General features: G+C 37.6%; 1 protein-coding gene across 3 annotated transcripts in view; it reads left to right on the top strand.

Moving 5' to 3' along the window:
- The first annotated feature begins 499 nt into the window (after positions 1–499).
- prok2 (prokineticin 2) overlaps positions 500–21,034 on the top strand; it is a 46,098-nt gene continuing 25,563 nt past the window's right edge. For 2 of the 3 annotated variants that reach the window (XM_067458513.1, XM_067458515.1), the window contains exons 1-2: positions 500–583; positions 17,123–17,220. The gene's annotated coding sequence lies outside the window, so the exon portion shown is untranslated. The remainder of the gene's footprint in view (positions 584–17,122; positions 17,221–21,034) is intronic. The other variant, XM_067458516.1, reaches the window with a different exon arrangement.

Genomic DNA, 21,034 nt, shown 5'->3' with positions numbered 1-21,034 from the left:
GAATACACAGTCTTGACCTATATTTTTGCAAAGGGTTGCCCTTGTGTGTGCTGCTGTTGTCAAGGAGAATTTGTGATTTGATTAAATTATTGTGCCCTTATTATTACAGGACTAAACTGAAATAAATGGCGAGCATCAGTGCAAGTGAAAGGAATATGCAAAATGCTGATTGCAGACCAATTTTCCAACAGCTGTTAAGCATTTTCTTTTTCTTTTCTTTCTTTAAACAAAGGATTTCTTGGAATGTGGACTGAATTTGGTAAACTGGTCCAGAATTCTGATGGTCACTGTCAGAATTAATGCTAAAGAATGGAGCTGAATAGTAAGTACGGGGTAAAGATGTTTTTGTAATTAAATTAAGAAACACTTTCGGTGACGGCCAGGTCAAATCTCCAAAGCGGCAAGCCTCAAAGTATCTGCCCGCGAGTGTTGGCCAATCAGAAAACTCTAAAGCGGATATAAGCCAATAGCGTGAGACTTGGGAAGAGCAACTGTAGATGTGAACCAGGCCAGGGCAGGTAGTAGACGAGAGGGAAACCTGTTTGGAAACGATTTAATGGCGCAGAAATCGTCTACAGCAGCAGTAAGTGCAGACTAATAGCCCTGATGGCAAGGTGTCTGTCTGGGACTGAGAACAGTCCCAAACGTTCGTAATGTTAACCGTCTTTTGAAGGAGTAACTCAATGTCAGTCCCAATAGTGACAGATGACGATATTAAATATAAGGGTTTCATTGTATATAGGTTGTATTCTACTTTCAAATTGTCTGGGACACTCCTGTTGCTTTTGTCGCTAAAACAAGGCAGGTAACACAATCATAGCCTACCCTAGCATTATTACAATTTATGGATAAAACGGGTTGTTTTTTATTTTCTAGCTGTAACCTATTTTATAGGCTCTGTTTTGATTTAGCTTGTAGGCCTATACATTTTCTAGCAAGCGTATAAATAGCTCCAAATATTTTATAGCTCCAAAATGTTGGAAATCTAGAAAAACAGAGAATAATCCTAGAATTAACTAAGGCGTAACGATATTTCAAAGGACCTTACAGAGGCATGTGGCTGATTTTTCAATGGTATTTCTCTGCCATCTAGTGGTCATATTTCCCTTTTTGTGGGTTAGGTTTTGCCTTAATTGTAGGGACCAAATGTCCCAACAACAAGAACAATAAGACCTTAATTAACCTTTAGCTAATGGTACCCACAGGGAAATAATCTTATATGTACTAAATAGAAGATAGAACATAATTTGCTAAGGATAAAAATAGTAGATGTCAATAGGAAGTCTGACCATGAGAGAAGAACAAATGTAGGCTATGTGTGTTGTCTAGTGAAAAAGTGAGACAATAGCCACAATCTCGCTTCATTACTTCTCAGTCAACAATAATAACGGACTGTGTCGTTCATTGAAGAATAACGCCAGGTGATGTGATTGCTTGTGACACTTGGTGTTGGCATGCCGATTTGTGACACTTATAGCTCAATTTCATTCATTTTCATCGTCATCATCATATTTGACAGTCCTCTGTCTATCTACTGCATTTGCGATACCACAGACTGCTTTTCTTTGTCACTCTTTGTCCGCCCTCAGCCATGCAAACCAAAGTGTGTCTATCCTCACTGGAGCGCACATTTACATATTTATTTTCTAGACAGACTTCATCATGCTAAGGAGATTTAATAGACTTTGAGGCTTAGCTGGAAAGATGTTGCACTCAGGAGATCATTAGGAGCATGGCAGATGTCTTACCACATGTTAATTAATGCTTCATGCTGCTTAGTATGTAAGATGGCCAAAAGCTGTCACTTTGTTGTCATGTGTTTTTATAGTCATTTGTTTTTGCTACTTTCAAATATAACAGTGCTGCATTTGAATATACAGTATGTAAGTCAGTGTCACTCATATAGACGTAAATGCAGGTCAGTGATTTTGGCATTGCTCTGAATATGCTCAAATTGTGGCAAGTCTGTAGGTGGCGGCACTGTTTTAAGAAAGAATCTAAACAAAAGCTTTCTTTTTTCCTCTGGGATGCACAAAAGGATATGTTTTGTGGAATTTCCAGGCTTCTCTTCTCCTCTTATATATATATATATATATATATACAGGTCCTTCTGAAAAAATTAGCATATTGTGTTAAAGTTGAAACAAATTAAACTTTCATATATTTTAGATTCATTGCACACCAACTGAAATATTTCAGGTATTTTATTGTTTTAATACTGATAATTTTGGCGTACAGCTCATGAAAACCCAAAATTCCAAAATCTCAAAAAATTTGCATATCATGAAAAGGTTCTCTAAACGAGCTATTAACCTAATCATCTGAATCAACTAATTAACTCTAAACACCTGCAAAAGATTCCTGAGGCTTTTAAAAACTCCCAGCCTGGTTCATTACTCAAAACCGCAATCATGGGTAAGACTGCCGACCTGACTGCTGTCCAGAAGGCCATCATTGACACCCTCAAGCGAGAGGGTCAGACACAGAAAGAAATTTCTGAACAAATAGGCTGTTCCCAGAGTGCTTTATCAAGGCACCTCAGTGGGAAGTCTGTGGGAAGGAAAAAGTGTGGCAAAAAACGCTGCACAACGAGAAGAGGGGACCGGACCCTGAGGAAAATTGTGGAGAAGGACCGATTCCAGACCTTGGGGGACCTGCGGAAGCAGTGGACTGAGTCTGGAGTAGAAACATCCAGAGCCACCGTACACAGGCGTGTGCAGGAAATGGGCTACAGGTGTCGCATTCCCCAGGTCAAGCGACTTTGGGCTACAGAGAAGCACCACTGGACTGTTGCTCAGTGGTCCAAAGTACTTTTTTTCGTATGAAGGCAAATTTTGCATGTCATTCGGAAATCAAGGTGCCAGAGTCTGGAGGAAGACTGGGGAGAAGGAAATGCCTGAAGTCCAGCGTCAAGTACCCACAGTCAGGCATTGTCTGGGGTGCCATGTCAGCTGCTGGTGTTGGTCCACTGTGTTTTATCAAGGGCAGGGTCAATGCAGCTAGCTATCAGGAGATTTTGGAGCACTTCATGCTTCCATTTGCTGAAAAGCTTTATGGAGATGAAGATTTCGTTTTTCAGCAGGACCTGACACCTGCTCACAGTGCCAAAACCACTGGTAAATGGTTTACTGACCATGGTATTACTGTGCTCAATTGGCCTGCAACTCTCCTGACCTGAACCCCATAGAGAATCTGTGGGATATTGTGAAGAGAAAGTTGAGAGACACAAGACCCAACACTCTGGATGAGCTTAAGGCCGCTATCGAAGCATCCTGGTCCTCCAGAACACCTCAGCAGTGCCACAGGCTGATCGCCTCCATGCCACGCCGCATTGAACCAGTCATTTCTGCAAAAGGATTCCCGACCAAGTATTGAGTGCATAACTGAACATAATTATTTGAAGGTTGACTTTTTTGTATTAAAAACACTTTTTTTATTGGTCGGATGAAATATGCAAATTTTTTGAGATAGAAATTTGGGGTTTTCATGAGCTGTATGCCATAATCATCGGTATTAAAACAATAAAAGACCTGAAATATTTCAGTTGGTGTGCAATGAATCTAAAATATATCAAAGTTAAATTTTTATCATTACATTATGGAAAATAATGAACTTTATCACAATATGCTGATTTTTTGAGAAGGACCTGTATGTGTGTATATATATATATATATATATATATATATATATATATATATATATATATATATATATATATATATATATACACACAACAAAAGTATCTCCAAAAAGGTTAAACACTGTTAAAGTAGTCCATCAGCTTTATATTTAATTTCACTTTTTGCTTATAATCTTTCAGAACAGCTTTAAAATCTTATTTGCACAAACCTTTCCACCTAAGGCACATACATTAACATCATTTTGTGTAATTCATTTAATTAATTCTAAACATCATTTAATTTCACATATTTCCAAAGAGCTCTACTGACATCAGGTTGAGTAAATCATAAATACACACATTTTAAAAAGGTGAACCTTTCCTTTAACTCACACATAACACACATTGACACATTAAATAGCACTATAACATTTGGTGCTGCTAAGATTTTTTTTAATGCTTACCAAGGCTACATTTATTAGATAAAAATACAGTATTTACAGTAATACTGAAATATTATTATTACTTCAAATGAATGTTTTCTATTTTAATGTTTTAACATCTGTGATGGCAAAGCTGAATTTTCAGCAGCCATTATTCAGGAATTTTAATATCAAGAATTATTATTATATCAGTTATAACATACTGATTCAACCAATAACGAAAGTTGTGATGAATGAGGCATGACGCAGGCAGCGTCCTCACGATAGTGTTAATTGTATGTGTTTAAAGGCTTGCCAGTTTGAACATTCAAGTGATTTTACACTATTCAATATCATTGTGGAAAACATGGCACTTAAAGGAATACTCCACCACTTTTATAAATAGGGCTTATTCAAATTCTTTCCTACATTTAGATATGTGGGTAAATGCATTTTTGTTTCAGTGTATGCATTGTTTTAGTTTGGCCGCTAGCTTAGCTTAGCATAATGAATGGAATCCTATGTTGACAGCTAGCATGTCCCGAGTAAAAGCGATCACACAAAAAACTTCTTGTCGCCTGCGTATTCACAACGAGTACAAATAGCGGTGCAGATTAAGTCCAGGTGATTTCCTAGGCAGATATTGACTTGGGACTACATTATGGGGAAGCACAGGCGAAGCACTGCAACTTGGGTGCAGAGATATCACGGCTCTCATACTCACATCCTCCGGCTGTTGGGCGATCGCAATGTGTTGCGTGATATCTCTGCGCCCAAGTAGCAGTGCTTCGCCTGTGCTGTCCCAAAATCAAGTCAATTTGCGTCTTCACTAAACTTTGTAAATTGTATGTGTTTTAAGGTTTGGCAATTTAATCATTATGGACCCTTTTCATAGACTGTGATGACACGTTTTAACAGTAATCAATATTATAAATCCTGCAACGTTTTTTGTATTTTCACTTAAAAAAATGTTTATGTAGCCTATATTTATAACAGTAATAGTTTGTATGATAATACTTTTGCATCAAATTACAAAAAACAACTTACCGCTGCTGTGAGGGAGTTTCTAATACAGGTCTATGGGAGTAATGGTAAAAATATTTTTTTTTCTCGTTTCACTGGTGTTATCAATCTCGCTCTATTTTTTCCCCTATTTTTGAAAGTTGTGAAATCACTGTTGTTGCAGTTTTCTTTTTCTATTTGAGAAAATGGGGACACAAAAATATATATTTAATGTATTCTCTCATTCACCGTTATAGTTAACCCAACTATGACGACTTCCGCTCTAAGAAACCCGGAAATGTGAAAACGGTCTATTGGATTACTGTGAATGCATTGTGACCATAGACTTAAAAAACAAAAACTTTACGAAATGTATTCAAATCCTGAAAGAGTGTATCTGGAGTGTATCATATGTCCAACTAGTTTAAGTTTAGAATGAGAATCCAGCTCTTTAACAGTGTAAATAAGTCAGAATGCATGAAACAGTATTATATTTTTTACCTCAACTGTTGGATTTTTCCATATTTGACCCAAACGTGTTAAAACAAACCCAGCATTTGCATGATTTTTTTTTTTAAAAAGCTAACATTTTTGTGATCTTGATAATGCATGTTTTCGTTTGACTTGTAGGTTTCTTATAGACATTTAGATTGATGGGTGTGGAAGTCAGGACGACTACGTTTGCTACATCATACTGCGGTGCTTCACCGGGATATTTCATTAAAAGAGAATGGTATTTATAGGCTATCTGTCTGAATAATTTATCTGAAAGTTGAAAAGGCTCAGGCCGAGAGCTAGCTAGGACCGCGCAAAGCCTGTGAACAGCAGGCCTGTAGACGAAGTTATTAGAGCAGAAGCTGTCTTCAAAGAGGAAGCAGAAAGTATTTTATAGTAGGAAAATTCCAGAGAGGTTTGTGTCTCATTCATTTCATCTTCTGATTACTTCCAGTGAATGTGTATTTAAGACTTTTTAGTGCTTTAAGTGTCCCATGCATGCAGATTTCTAAGATGATATTGGTTATTTCTGTTGAAGGCGGTTGTTCAAGTCTGTGCGCGCAATCTGACCATGCATAATTTAGAATGAAAAAGATTTTAAAAAAATTTCCTGTTAAAAAAAAAAAACAGTTTCCTTGACTCCCATCTCAAGACTCAATATAAAGATCCTAGTAACACTTTATTTCAATGTTCCACATTAGACATTGTAACTATAAGTAACTTTGCAACCACGCGACAACTGTGGCTGGCCCCACACTTTTAAAAATGTAAGCGCTTTGCTTATCTCAATTCAAGGCTTGTCGCAAACGGCTTTTTGTCAAAAAAACAACAACCCTAAACTGTGTGGTGTCATTACGATTATTTCCCTGCTCCTGATCGCGTCAGAGTCTCCACAATCCCAAATCATATATATATCTAAACCCGTTTGATATTTACGACTCTTGATCGGGTTGCCTTTTGATGTGATACCGACGATAGCCAATGAGAATGAGTATCAAACATGCCACGAAAGTGGAGTATTGAAGAAAAAAAGATTACCCATTGAACAACCACTTGTGCAGATTTGGGACTGAGTTTGCGCAGTAGTGTTTTGTGACCGAAATCTGCGTAGCAGGGAGTAGAGGCGCGATATCAAAAGCCTGTCTCTCACCGATGCAGAACAATTAATTATGTTGGTGTGAAATAAACGGTTATATAAATGTAGAAATTAAAGCTAAAGCTCCAATCTCCTCCTGAAAAAAAGTTGGTGCCTCAGTGACAACTTCACTCAGAGAACCCATCGATCTCAACTGTCAATCATGATGTCACACGTTTTTATAGCATCAATAACTAACTAAAACTAGTTATTTAAGGGTGCGTTTACACTTGTAGTTTGGTTCGTTTGGTTCATATGGTCCGGACCAAAAAACAAAACATATAGTCCTGGTCCGCTTAGCGTTCACACTGACATTTTTAACGCAAACCTAAAGTTACCAAACCAAAGGCATATGGATACGGTCACAACCTGATTGGTTGGCATTTATGACGAATATTTTGCGATGGAGCTTGCTTACCAAACATTCAAAACAATGCTGTGTGCTGGATTGAACACGATAATTTTATGCGTGTATATGGCTTTATTTTTACCAGCTGAGAACTCACGAAGAGCTCATTAAATGTTCAAAACAGCACCAGAATTTCCTCCGTTGCAGAAACCAAGATCTGCTGCCAAAGAGATGGCAGTTCTGTCGTCTGTATGGTCAACACAGGTCCTTTAATGAGAAGAACCATATGCTTTTTGTGTGTTTTTTTTCTAGCATTTTCGAAACATGCTCGCTGGACCAAATATTGATGAGGCACTTTACCTCGTTGCTTCACGTTTAGGCTACACCGATCTTTCCGCGTCGTCAAATCAGCTTACTTGTAGCGTCACATCTTGTGACATTATGCCCTGTTTTTGGTTCATTTACATGTCTTTGGTCCGTGTTGCGTTCATGTATCAATCGAACCACACCAGAGTTTGTTTGGAAGCGGACCGAGACCCATCTTTTTAGCGGTCTCGGTCCATTTGTTTGGTGCGCACCAGGGTTCGGATGGCAGCGTTCACATATGTTTAAATGAACCGCACCAACCGAGCAATCGCACCAGGGTTTGTTTTAATCAAACCAAGCATGACAAGTGTGAATGGACCAAACATGACAGGTGTGAACATGACAAGTGTGAAATGCTTGTTTATCACGCCTCTTGTGCAGAAGAAAATGCATAGCAGACTCCCCAGACCAATGTTCAATCTTTAATTGAGCTTGGTCTGATGATAACCAGACAAGCTCTGCATCCCTGTGTGTGTAATAAGCAGAGTGTAAACTCGTAGTACACCGCCTATAAGTGCATATTACTAATTCACCCTTTAAATAACACAAAAAATACTGCGCTATTGACAGGATTTATTGGGTCAAAAGTAGTTTTCAGTTGCCTCAAAATAGCAACTTTGCTGTGAGTATATTGGGGCCTTAACACCTAACCTTAACCTAAAAGACTAATAATCCTCTAATGAGTTGCATGTAGTTGCGAATTCACTTAAAGTTATTGTAATGTTTTAAGTGGATGTTCAAAATAAAGGGTTACCTACTGTAGGTCCCTTATTACAAAATAGAATACAAAATGCCACTAAGTTGTGTTATTTAATTGTCAGCAAACACTCTCTAAAAGCTGCAACGCTTTCATGGGTTTGCCATGATATTTTGTTAAACATATTATATTGCCGTCAAACCTTGTTGGAGATGGTGAAGCTTGTGAAATTTGTCTTCATGCTTTTGACTGTGATAAGCACCACGCAATTGAAATATCATGAAATGTCACATAAATATTCAGCCTGCTCCTCTGCTGAGCTATGCCTGAGCTGGACAACAACAGCTGTGCTCTTACAACTTCATTCGGATCCAACCACATCACCATAATTATGTAAATATGGTAATTGGGCATCTGTTGCCTGAAGTCATCTCTCGCTCTGACAGCCTCTCACATGTCCTTTCTCTATCTCTGTGGTATCTCTCTTGAGTCTGCGATCTGCCCGATGAACTCAACATATGGCTCTTAGATGAAAGAACAGAGATATGTTTCATAAATGATCATGATTCATATATGAAGGTGTTGCTTAAAGTGATAGTGAATCGTCTGGTTCGTGATCCGGTTCATTTAGAGGTGAAGTGTATGTTTAGTGCCATATATGGACTGCATGAGTAGGCTACTATTATATTGCTGCTTTTAAAGCTGGCATAATTAGCTATCTGAATTTCTTCTGTACCGCTTGTGTTGTGTAAGGGGAGGCAGGAAGGTTGATATCAGGTGAGCTTTCGAGGGGAATATCCTCCTGTGGCACTTTGTGATAAATCTTTAAATCCCTTTTAAGCTAGTCAGAGTCCCATCTCTCTCTTTGTGAAGCTTCTCATCTCTCTCTTATGGGAGAGCCATCAGCCTCCAGGCAAACTGTCTGTCTGATCTCCCTATTTGTTGGTCTAGTGGTGCAACTGAAGTCAGTGAAAGCCACACTGCGTCTACTTTACATATTTGAAATGATCATTAACGCTCTCTCCATAGATTCTAATGGGTATTTTGATGACTCATGTTGCACATTATTACTGATTCAAAAGAGCTCACTTAAACTAGAAACAGAAAAATGCTACCGTTCTCTTTCGCGCGGTCCAGAAGGAAACATTTCAGGGTGTGAATGCAGGCCGTGGGATCTTTTTAAATATTGTTGGTTTAGTTTGTGTAAAACATCTCGTAGTCTATAATTCGTTTGCCTTTTTTTTTTTTCAACCAAAGATGAAAATTCTATCATTAATTAAATGGACTGCATTTATATAGCACTTTTAACAGACCCTATAGCCATCCAAAGCGCTTTACACATTGGCTCACATTCACCCATTCATACACCGACAGCCAGGTCAGCCATGTACGGCACCATCCAGCTCGTCGGGAGCAGCAGGGGTTAGGTGTCTTGCTCAAGGATACCTCGACACTTGGTCAGGTGGAACTGGTGATCAAACCACCAACCTTCCGATTTATAGACAACCTACATGAACCACTGAGCCACTGCCGCCCAATTACTCACCTTCATGTTGTTCCAAACCCGTAAGAACTTTGTTCATCATCGAAACACATATAAAGATATTTTTTATAAAATCTGAGAGCTCAAAAATATCATTAAAATCGTCTATGTGACTCCAGTGTTTCAACCTTAATTTAATGAAGCGACGAGAATACTTTTTGTGTGCAAAAACACATAAATTCGTTCTAGCCTGTGTTAGTCTCCTACGCAGTTTACGTTGTAAATAGTGCAGTGCTTTTGAGTTCCACGACAGCCGATGCTGAACATCCTCACATTCTCACTCACTAAAAAACATTTTGCACTCTGATGCGCTTGTGATGCAAAACAGTAAACACAAGAGGCAAAAGGTAAACACAACTACAACACTGTTGGCATGATTTACACACACACCGGCTCAGAGTTGTTCACACTTGTTTCTGTTGATGTGATCAAACCAACTGTACAAATGAGAGTATGAACCAGCTCAGAGCGCACAGGTGCACTGAATGTTGACAAGTAAGAGCAAGGTGTGGAGTGTTATCAAGATCCGGCACACACTTTTTTTTTTCTTTGCCTGGCAAGAGACAACATTTGCCTGTAATGTGGACAGAGTCATCAGACTGGAGCCAACACAAAGACGTGACGCTGAGGAAAAATAAAACTCTCCTTGACCTTAAATTTGTGGCTGCACAACCTTGTTTGGTTGTAGTGACGTATTTCTTTTAGAGTTTTCCTTGACCTTTTGGACTTAGTTTTGGGCTACTGTATTTTTACAGCATGCAAGTGCTGAATATACAGACATTCACTGCTATACAATATTCAATGCAATACTTGCAGTATACGTACAGTAGACACCTTACTAAGTTGCAATAATCATACTTTTTACGCAGTGTGCAATGTTATTTTTTTCTGTAACTACTTCTGGGTGTGTTCTCCATTTTTCTATGTAGTGTCCAATGAATGATCTGTAGTGTTTATATAACTGGCGGTGTGTATGATCTGAAAGTACAGGTGAAATGGTTTTGAGCCGAATGTTTGAATTTGCAGTGGTTTTGTGAATGTAATTTGAAGATTTTGTTTTGTGTTTAATGTTGTGAGTGAGTGATGGCTTCACTTGGCATGGTAATTGTAAAAAATTATTATGAAATATTTAGCACTATCTAGCTAAGATTTACATTAGGGTTTTGTTTTAATTGTGAAAGTTGTGAATACATGCTATATATATATATATATATATATATATATATATATATATATATAGACACATTATATATAAATCTCTGGCAACTAAATTGGTCAGCAGATTAAAATCTGTGAAAAAGACAACATGCTGTATGATCAATGCACATTTATAAGAGAATATATTCTCACCCCTCTCATTAGTAGCTGGTGCTTAAGCTGCTGTGATGTGCTCGGTCATTCAAGTGAAAACCTTTCATTAACGCCATGTGAGGAGGAATTCTCCACTCAATTAGTGTAAGCCCCAATAGCTTCAGACGTCATGCAGACATGCGTGGTTAATGATAGTGTCCCGCTTCCCACGTGCAGGTGTGGACAAAAGTGATAGAGCAGTGTAAGGATCAAAGATTCCTCCATGACGGAGAAGGATAGGCTGCCTTTGAAATGTGCAACCAGGTTCCTTTGTAGCATTTGTCCTCAATAAGCTAATTTGAAGCTATATTTCCCTACATTGTAGGAGAAACAAGGGCTTGTATGCTAGTACATTTATTTTTGGGAGTCAATTTCTGGATGCATTCTGTATGTTATTATTGCCTATGAAAACCGATTCAGTTAATTTTAGAAATAGATTGACGTGTCACACTGAATAGGAACACACTGAAAACAAACTCAGCCTGTTTATTGACCGTTTTTTGAGAAGAATACTTGGTAACACTTTACTTGAAGGGGTCATGACATGAGAAATCATTTATTTGATCTTTTGATGTATAAGAGGACTTTGTACTATTAAAATATCCTGCGAGTTTAGAGCTTAAAACGTTATCCTCATTATAAACAAAGAATTTATCTAATCAAGCTCCAAAAACGGCAGAGCAAGATATCTACGAAACAGAAATGGCATAGTGGCAGTCAGTCACTTTAAGGGTTAGTTCACTCAAAAATGAAAATTAGCCCGTGATTTACTCACCCTCAAGTCATCCTAGGTGTATATGCCATTCTTCTTTCAGATGAATACAATCGGAGTTATATAAGATTTTTTTTTATAATGGCAATGAATGGCTGTTTCTGTTTTAAGTCCATGAAAGTGCATCTATCCATTATAAAAGTGCTCCACATGACTTAAACAGAAACAGCCATTCACTGCCATTATAAAGCTTGGAAGAGCCAGGACATTTTTTTAAATATATAACTCTGATTGTATTCGTTTGAAATAAAAATGTCATATACACCTAGGATGACTTTAGGTGTTAAATCATTTGCTAGTTTCCATTTTTGGGTGAATCCCATATTCGTCAAAAGCAAATAGAATCATATCACCATTATAATCACTGAAGCTGTCTACACTGGATACAGTATACAGATGCACATTTACTTTACTCTGCGCTCTTGCATCTGTTGACAAGGGGGCAAATGGAATAATTATTAGAAGAGCAAAGAAATGTTCGCTTTGCCACATCCTGTTTAAACATCTCATTTGCTCATTTCTGTAGAGAGTTCAAAAGGATGCCATTGTCAGGAGCAGAACGGAAGTGAATGTTTTTTTAATGGCATCCTGAATCACACCAGAGGATTAAATGTTTGTTTAGGGAATTTGACTGCAGATTGTTTTGTACGTGAGGCACAGTGTAATGTTCGCAAAGAAACATTTGTTTACAGATGAAGCTGTTTTGGATCTGATGGCGGCTATATTAAAAGTAAATGATTTCATAATGCTTTTACTTTGTCTGTAAATTATGTTTTTATATGAATAATGTTTTAAAAACCCTTGTTCACATGCAATAGCAAGTGGGCATTGATACTGTTTAATAGGAATGGCATTAGCCAATCATAACAGTGGCCTGACAAGCCTTAAAGGTGCCGCCCCTTAAAACCAATTAAGTATTCTTAAAGGGTCAGTTCACCCAAAAATGAAAATTCAGTCATTAATTACTCACCCTCAAGCCCTCCATTGGCAGCAATGTCATTTCCTCTCTCAAGACCCATAAAAGACACTAATGACGTCATTAAAAAAAATCTGTCTCACTATAGTGGTTCTATAATAATTTTATGAAGCGACGAGAATAGTTTTTGTGCATAAAATAAAAAAAACCTAAATAACAACTTGTATAGAGAGCTGATTATATATATTTTTAAAACAGCTTCCTGAACTTCGGAGTATTATGAATCAGTGTATCGATTCATGATTCAGAACCGCTGATTCGATTCACTGATTCATAATGCTCCAAAGTTATAATACTTTTTTCTTGCTAAGCTAAAAAGCTTAAGTTTTGCACGCTAATGCTAAAACATTAAAATATTTTTTTATTTTAAATGTCATTTTTTCTCTCCATATGTCCAGTTAGGGCTCCATAAAATACATTGTAAGGTTGGACAAGCACTACCTTCCACACCATATTTATTTAAACTATTATAGGCTAATTTATGGCTTTTTAGAATAATTATACATTAAACAAATATGAAAGACGAAATACAAGACATTTGTGTTTGGGAAGCTATTTTTTTATTTGATTTTTTTTTTTTTTTTATACATTTTTTTACTTGATTTTACTGTCAAGCCTACTGAGATAAAGCCCTTGTGGCCCAGACTTTTTAAATGACAATGATTTAAAATCAGTTAAAATGACACTTGCGGATAGCCAGTGTTATCCAGTTGTAACTGTGCTATACTGAGTTTTAGAATATTTTAAATGACAAAAAAGTAGAGTGAACTGTGGGCTGCTAGGGCTGTAAACATCATTATTAGCATTTGCTTTTGAATAAAATATAATGATATTGATTTTTCAACGCATGGGGCTCGTATGTCTATCATATTTCTCCAACAGAGCAGCGTGAGCAGAGCATCACACAACATATAATATTCATATCTCCAACTGCACAGCTATTTAAGTGCATCTGAGGGCTTCTGTTTGTCATCAAACACGCCTGCCAAACCGTGTTACATCACCCAACAACGCCACAACTGCTCTGTCTGTGCTGTTCAGGCACTTCTAACCCACAAACGCTATGATTCAGATCAAGATGTGCTCATTTGAATTCTAATGACGAGAGACGTTGGACAGCTGTTTGAGAGATGCATGGTAAACAGCAGTATCTGTTGCCACTCACAAAATATTAGCATGCCAAGAAAGCTTACAGTCGTCGTAAATCTGGGTGGTTGTTTCGTGATAATTTAAGGCTTGAAGAACTGAGAATAGTGCTGACTATTCACTTGAGCAAAGAGCACTGATAAAATATTTATATGTGTGCTTCTGGTTCTAAAGGCAATGGGAAATGTAACAGTAAAGGCTCAACTCTGTAATAAAAAATAAAAAATAAACGTCTCAAAAAACTTTGGCTCTTTCATGTCTAAGTCAGCATGTTTGAATTTGTTCAATTGAAAGAAAGCTAAAGTGAATGGAAACATTTTAAAATCAAATAATTTTAATGTACATTAATGTTCAAAACTTGGGGTCGGTAAGATTAATAGAATTATTTGAAAAACAATACTTTTCTTTGGCGAGGATTAATTCAATTTTATGGAAGCTTGTTTCTGACACAGAATAAAACAATACAAAGGTAACTGCAACTTTTTATCTCTCAATTCAGCTTTTCCCCCTCAGAATTGCATAATATGAAGTTACAATTGCAAGTTATAAAGTCAGAATTGTGAGTTATAAACTCATAAAGTCCCCATCAGAACTGGACTTTATAACTCGCAATTGCGATATTATTATTATTATTTTTTTTTTTTTTTCTTCATCTCACAATTCTGAGAAAATAAGTCAGACTATTGCTATGTAATCTCACAATTGTGAGATAAAAAGTCGCAATTACCTTTAAAAATGTTTTATTCTGTGGCGGAAAGAAGCTTCCATACAATTCATAAAATGTGCAAGTAAAGACTTCTACATAATTACAAAAAATAAATGCTTATTTTACATTTTCTTTTTATTAAAGAATCCTGGAAAAATATGATTTAAAATAAAGCTGTAAGCAGTGATGAAATGGCCCTTGCACCTGTGCAATGCCACCAGGCTAGCTTTAGGAAAATAGGGCATGGTGGGCAATATGCATTTATGTATAAAAATAGACTAAGTCAGTAATTTGTATTCGCCACACTTCCTGTTACCAGCTGGTGCTGCTATGGCTATAACTACATTGTGGCATGTAGATGTCTTCAGGCCAGGACACTTTTCAAACATGTGAAGTTTGAGGCAGATTGGACATTGTATGCCTGAGTTACAACAACTTCATGTTTCATGACGACAATAGCATGCTTTAACATGTTTTAGAATGTTTCTAGCATGTTTAGTACTCAACTGCATATTTTTGAATGTTGTTAGTAGTGCATCACAGTGTTAAACACCTCACTTCCAGTTGCCAGTGGGTGGCGCTAATAATATTACTGAATATTGTCATGTAGATGTCTTCAGTCCAGGACTATTATCAAACATGAAACCTGGGGCAGATCGGATATTGTATGCCTGAGTTACAACAACTTCCTGTTATGTGGCCTTAATCGCATACATTAGCACTTAGCCAAGTGTTGCATGACTTAATGTGTTTCTGGTGTTTTATGTTTCATGGGATATTTAAATGTGTTTCAGGGAGTGAATCACAGTGTAAAATATGCCATTTCCTGTTGCCCGCAGGTGGCGCTATGACTGTAACTGAATATTGGTATAATGTGAAGTTTGGGGCAGATCAGACATTGTATGCCCGAGTATACAACAACTTCTTGCATCATGGTGGAACATCAAATTTTGTCAATCTGCCACAGATACGCCATCCAGGGAAAACTCAAGATCTTCACAATTTAACATTTCAAAGGCCTTTAGATTAGACTGACCAAATGATGTTGATCTGATAAAATCTCTAGGAGGAGTCTGGAAATGGTAAAAACTGCAAACATTTTGAAGAGAAAATTCAAAATCTCATTTCCTGTTGGGTTTTCAGATTTTGCTGCCAGGGACTTTTTTTTAGGTATGGGGCTAATACATGTGTCTATTGAATTTCAAACTTTAATGTGAAACGTAGCGAAAACAGCGGTTGATTTAAAGGGGGGTGAAACACTTCAGGGGGGCTTCTGTCAATCTCATGTCAATCTTGAGTACCTATAGAGTAGTATTGGACTTTTTTAGTTTATGGACTATTGTATGCGACTAAACCTTAGCAGTAGCAAGCAAAACAGTTTTGCACGTCAGACTAGTGTAACGTTATACATAGAACAACAATGGAGTAACCATTAGCGCATTTGAATGACGAAGCACGCGATCGTGTCATTTACTGATGTTTACTCACGCGCCGATAGCCAACAGCATAGACATTCGGAGCAGTTTTACTCACCAGCTGCTTCCAAAGCAGGACTGAACCTTTATCACTGGGGCCGCTCTGTCAAAAACACACTTCTTTGGTATGATTTGGTGAAGTCCTGTGACAGCAGTGGCGTGGAAATCCACTTTGCGACGCGACTGAAGCGATGTTGTGAAGCTCATTTCTGCGTTCAAATCGGTTCAAATTCAGCGCTGCCTTCCCGGAATGCTGTGCTGAAGTGTTGAAGTCGCTCGACGTCACTCATAGGAATAAAGTGGAGCGCGGCGCAATATAATGACTATAACAACATAAGTGTTCATGGACGAGTGGATCTGCAGCTGAGAGCAGTGTTTATGGGGCGTGCATTTCCTCTCTCTCGCTCTAGTCACGCGTACGCAACCTACCGGGAGAAGAGCCCGTACGGCCCATACAAGGACCTTCCACTCTATTAACGTCAAGCCGACCCATACTCGAAAAAAACTCTTTGAAACTTGTGAGAAACTGGAAGGAGTATTTTTGACACAGAAATACTCCATCAAACGTCCAACATTAGTTTTTGAAACTTTGTCTATGTTTAGGATGGGAATCCAAGTCTTTAACAGTGTAAAAAGCTCAGTATGCATGAAACAGCATTTCACCCCCCCTTTAAACGTTGTAGTTGGCGCTATAAAGCCATTTTGCCACACCTTATTATAAAACCCATTTTAGACCCTGACCCGTGTGCATGAGTCTGAGCATGTTAAGGCCCCTGAAAATGGGCCTCACACCATCAGTGCTCAGGCCCTAATTAAAGTATACTTGATATTTATAGAAATATTTATAGAAATATTATAGTCTAACATTTTTCAATTGTGATCATAAGAAATGTTTATTAAGCACCAAATCAGCATGTCAGAATGATTTCTGAAGGATTGTGTGACACTGAAGACTGCAGTAATGATGCTGAAAATCAGCCTTCACACACATTTGTTGTATGGCCATCAGACTTCAAATATAGTGCACATTTGAATATTTCTAAGGTACTTTTTTTTATCCATTTTGCAGCTTGCACCCCCTGGTCACCATATGTGGAAAAGAGCAGAACAATACCTTATGAGTTACACAGAAGAAAGAAAGTCATACAGGTTTGGAACAACATGAAGGTGAGTAAATAATGACATAAGTTTAATTTCCTAAGTTAAGAAGTAATGTATGAAGTCAAAGGAAAATACAAAAAATGTATTTTTCTGGTTTGCTGGATCATTGCCTGTACACAAATATGATGACTCAAAAAGCCTTACGACAGCAAAATTGTGCTACAGCTCAGCTTGTTCTCATCATTCATTCAAAGAACACCCTGCGTGTGTTTAACTGATAGGCCAGACAGATATAAATGGACTCCTAACATTAAACGCTGGATATCAGCTCCTCTCTCCTAAAAGATGTAGGTTATTTAAACAAATGCAGAGAGCAAACTTAACCGAAGCGCTCTTGTGTGAAGAGCCGTTCACCACAGGACACGCACTTGGCGAAGGGAGAAATGAAAGACTACGTAATTCCCTCATTAGCTTCACCTGGAATGTTAACACGACAAAGCTAGGCAGTGACAACAGGAATATGGTGTGTGTGTGTGTGTGCGTGCTTGTGTGCGTGTGTGCGCGTGCTTGTGTGCGCGCGTGTGTGTGTGCCCTTGTTTATATTACATTGTGGTGTCCCCATAAGGATAGTAAAACCTGAGATCACTACATTGGGGAACCAGCCAGCGTCCCCACTTTTCAAAAGGCTTATAAATCATACAGGATGAGTTTTTTGAGAAAGTAAAAATGCAGAATGTTTCCTGTGATGGGTTAGGTTTAGGGACAGGGCAGTGGTAAGAGGATAGAAAATACAGTTTGTAGGGTATAACCATTACGCCTATGTAGAGTCCCCACAAAGATAGTGAACCAGACGTGTGTGTGTGTCTGTGTGTGTGTTCAAATCTGCTATAACTTTATGATTTAATCATTAAACATAAAGCATAAACACATTTCTTACCTATAAAACTTTTTAAAACTAAATATGAAATGCATGACGAAATTGTGTCTGTATATCACAACAAAACAAAACAACTGTTTACGCTTATAAGTCCAACTCTCCCGCCATCTAAATCTAAAATGAATCGTGAGGATTCACCACCCTGGGTCACATAACCATTAACGATTAAATTACTTCCTTTAAAATGTTTTTTATCTTTTACTGCCAGGGTTCGTACAAGGTGCTTAAGTACTTGAATTTGACTTGAAAAGTGCTTACATTATTGAAAGAAAATATGTGACATTAGTATTTCATTTTATTGATAAAACAATCTTTTCACGCAAAATTAATGCTGCAGCCCATCTGATATAGATATTGAGCCATTTCTCATGAATATGAGCGTGATATTGCTCATATAAATATCCAAGTATATGATACAGTTTTTTATTCTTCAGGTCAATCGTATATTAATGAGTGATGAATAAGGAAAGCAATATCTTTGTTATAGTATATTTTAATGTCATTGCATTGTACCATTTTGTTTTATTAGTTTGTTTTTATGAATCTAATTACTTTTTTTAGATTTTGAAAGGTAATAAATATAAAAAGTAGAGATTGAAAAGTCCTTGAAAGTCCTGGTATTTAATTTTACAGTATCTGTATGAACCCTGTACTGTACAAATTAAGTACAATTTACCTTGATCTTCAAATTTAAGAAGTTTTCACCCCCTCCTGGCTCTTAATGTATTGTGTTTCCTTCTTGAGCATCAGTAAATGTTTGAACCTCTTTTAATAGTTGTGTTTGAGTCCCTCAGTTGTCCTGTAGACGGATTTTAAAATCACAGTCACTGCTGGGAAGGGTTCATATGCAAAATATGCCGTAAAACTGAAGAATTTGCAGGATCTGGGTGAGTTTTCTGAAGAACATTGGGCAGTTTAACTGCTCAGGACAAGCATTCTCACAGATTCTGCAAGCAGTTCACAATTTTTCTTGTACACTGTAGGTGTGCGCTTATGCATATTTATTTGACTGTCATTTGTTTCGTTACATATTTTTTCCATGTGACATTTTTGTACTGGATTTACCTAGCCAAAAAAAAGCTCTATAAAGGAAGTAGTTTTAGTAGATGTGCATTCTGTCCCCTCAGGCTGTCAGCTGGGTCTCTATTTTTAACACAACGCCTTTGCAATTTAGTCAAACAGTGTGCACAAATGTACTCTGTGTTTCAATGGGCTTTGGTCGCGTGGTCCATGAGTTTGACTTAAGGCCTCACATGTGTACACAAGTGTATTTTTTCGCTATATTTAAAGAACATGTCCATTAGGACCACTCTTCTATTCTCTGCCGTCCTGACTTTACACAACAGGAAATCCAGCTGCACTTAATAAATCTTCCAGAAAGAATACAAAGCCATTTAATAATAGCTTCACGTTTTCCCTTCCATTTTTCTCTCCGGCTTTTTTCTCTTGCTAAGTCACTGAAAGGCGAGTTGAGATGTCTCTGTCTCTGTCTCTCTTTCACTTTATTTAGCAGCATTAATAACTGCGCGTCCTTGGGAGGTTAATTAGAGGGAACTTCTGCTGGCATCCATATTTCAACAGATGCATGTGTAATTATCTTTTTAATTAGTACCCCATTACAAATCATCAGCCTTCACCTTGTGTTTAAAGACTTCTTTGTGGTTAGTATAATGTCTTAATTAAGTGTCACATACGAAGTGGATGAGATAAATGTGTTTACTTCATTCTACATCGCATTGTTTAAGATCAACTGCTGTTTTGGTCATATTTTAGGGGGGTTGTTTACATAATTAGGTGGACATAAAGACTATCAATTCATTCAAGTTATGATGCCAGATTGTAAGTAAACCCAGCATAAGACAGGGCAGGGGAATGGTAAAAAGCAGTTTAAGCAGCCATTTTTACAGTAAAGGACAGATTGGCGATATTTCTACAGATGTCCACAAGGGCCAATAGACTCAAGGGGAAAAGTCTACAATGACAAATGAGACGTAACCCAATAGGGTGACATTGACTAAGAACCAGGAAGTGAGGTTATCAGCTTCAGAACAGGAAAGCTATCAGAGGTAATAAAGAAGCCAGGCCTCTGGCAGGTGAAATATCACTAAGGGACAAGGATGAAAAACTAGTCTTTCCAGGAGGTTGATGTGTGTGTGCATGTGCGTCTCTGCGATGTGTTTGAGATCGAGCGTGGGGCTCTGTTTTTTCCTTTACCTGAGGTGTTTGGCCATCCAGGAGAATAGATTGTGTTATGCTTCATTGCTTGGCTCAAATAGACATCCATCATTACTGCCCCACGCAGGCACCCACAGGAGTCCCCTTTAATATAGGTCACACACTGTGGGCTGTGAAAATTCAGGCCATATATTTCACACATCTGTTATATATGCTCATAAATGATCACCCGTAGCAATAGCCATTGATTCAGCATTGAGTCAATCAATGTCTGCCAATGGAACAACCTTGATCTTTGATTGAATTGAAATGGGACAGAAATAAACTCTTCGGTTAATACTTTTTCATTGTATGGCTATCACTATTATTAGTACTCATTACTCTTTAATAATTAAACTGGAACAAAAAGTGTTATTTGGTACCATTTGTGCTACAGAACTACTCAAAACACTCTGAAAAGTGGCCATTGTAAGCTTTGCTCATAAATATAAATTGCTAAAAGGCAGGTAAGTGGGCACTAGCCAGTGATAGAGCCATAGCCATAGAGAACTGAATGCTTTTTTTTGTGCTTTTTTTTCTAATGCCATCCGTCCATCAGTCATCGTTTCAAATCTGTATGACTGGAACATAAAAGAAGATATTTTGAAGGATGTTGGTAACAAAACCATTTTGATGGCTATTGACTTCCATTGTATAAAAACGCAGATACATTTTTGCTAAATATCTTTTTTTGTTCCTCAGAAGACATTTCATACAATTTTTGAGAAC

Source organism: Pseudorasbora parva, chromosome 12, assembly GCF_024679245.1.
Source record: "Pseudorasbora parva isolate DD20220531a chromosome 12, ASM2467924v1, whole genome shotgun sequence".
NCBI classification, from domain to species: Eukaryota; Metazoa; Chordata; class Actinopteri; order Cypriniformes; family Gobionidae; genus Pseudorasbora; species Pseudorasbora parva.
This window is presented reverse-complemented; position numbering and strand designations above follow the sequence as displayed.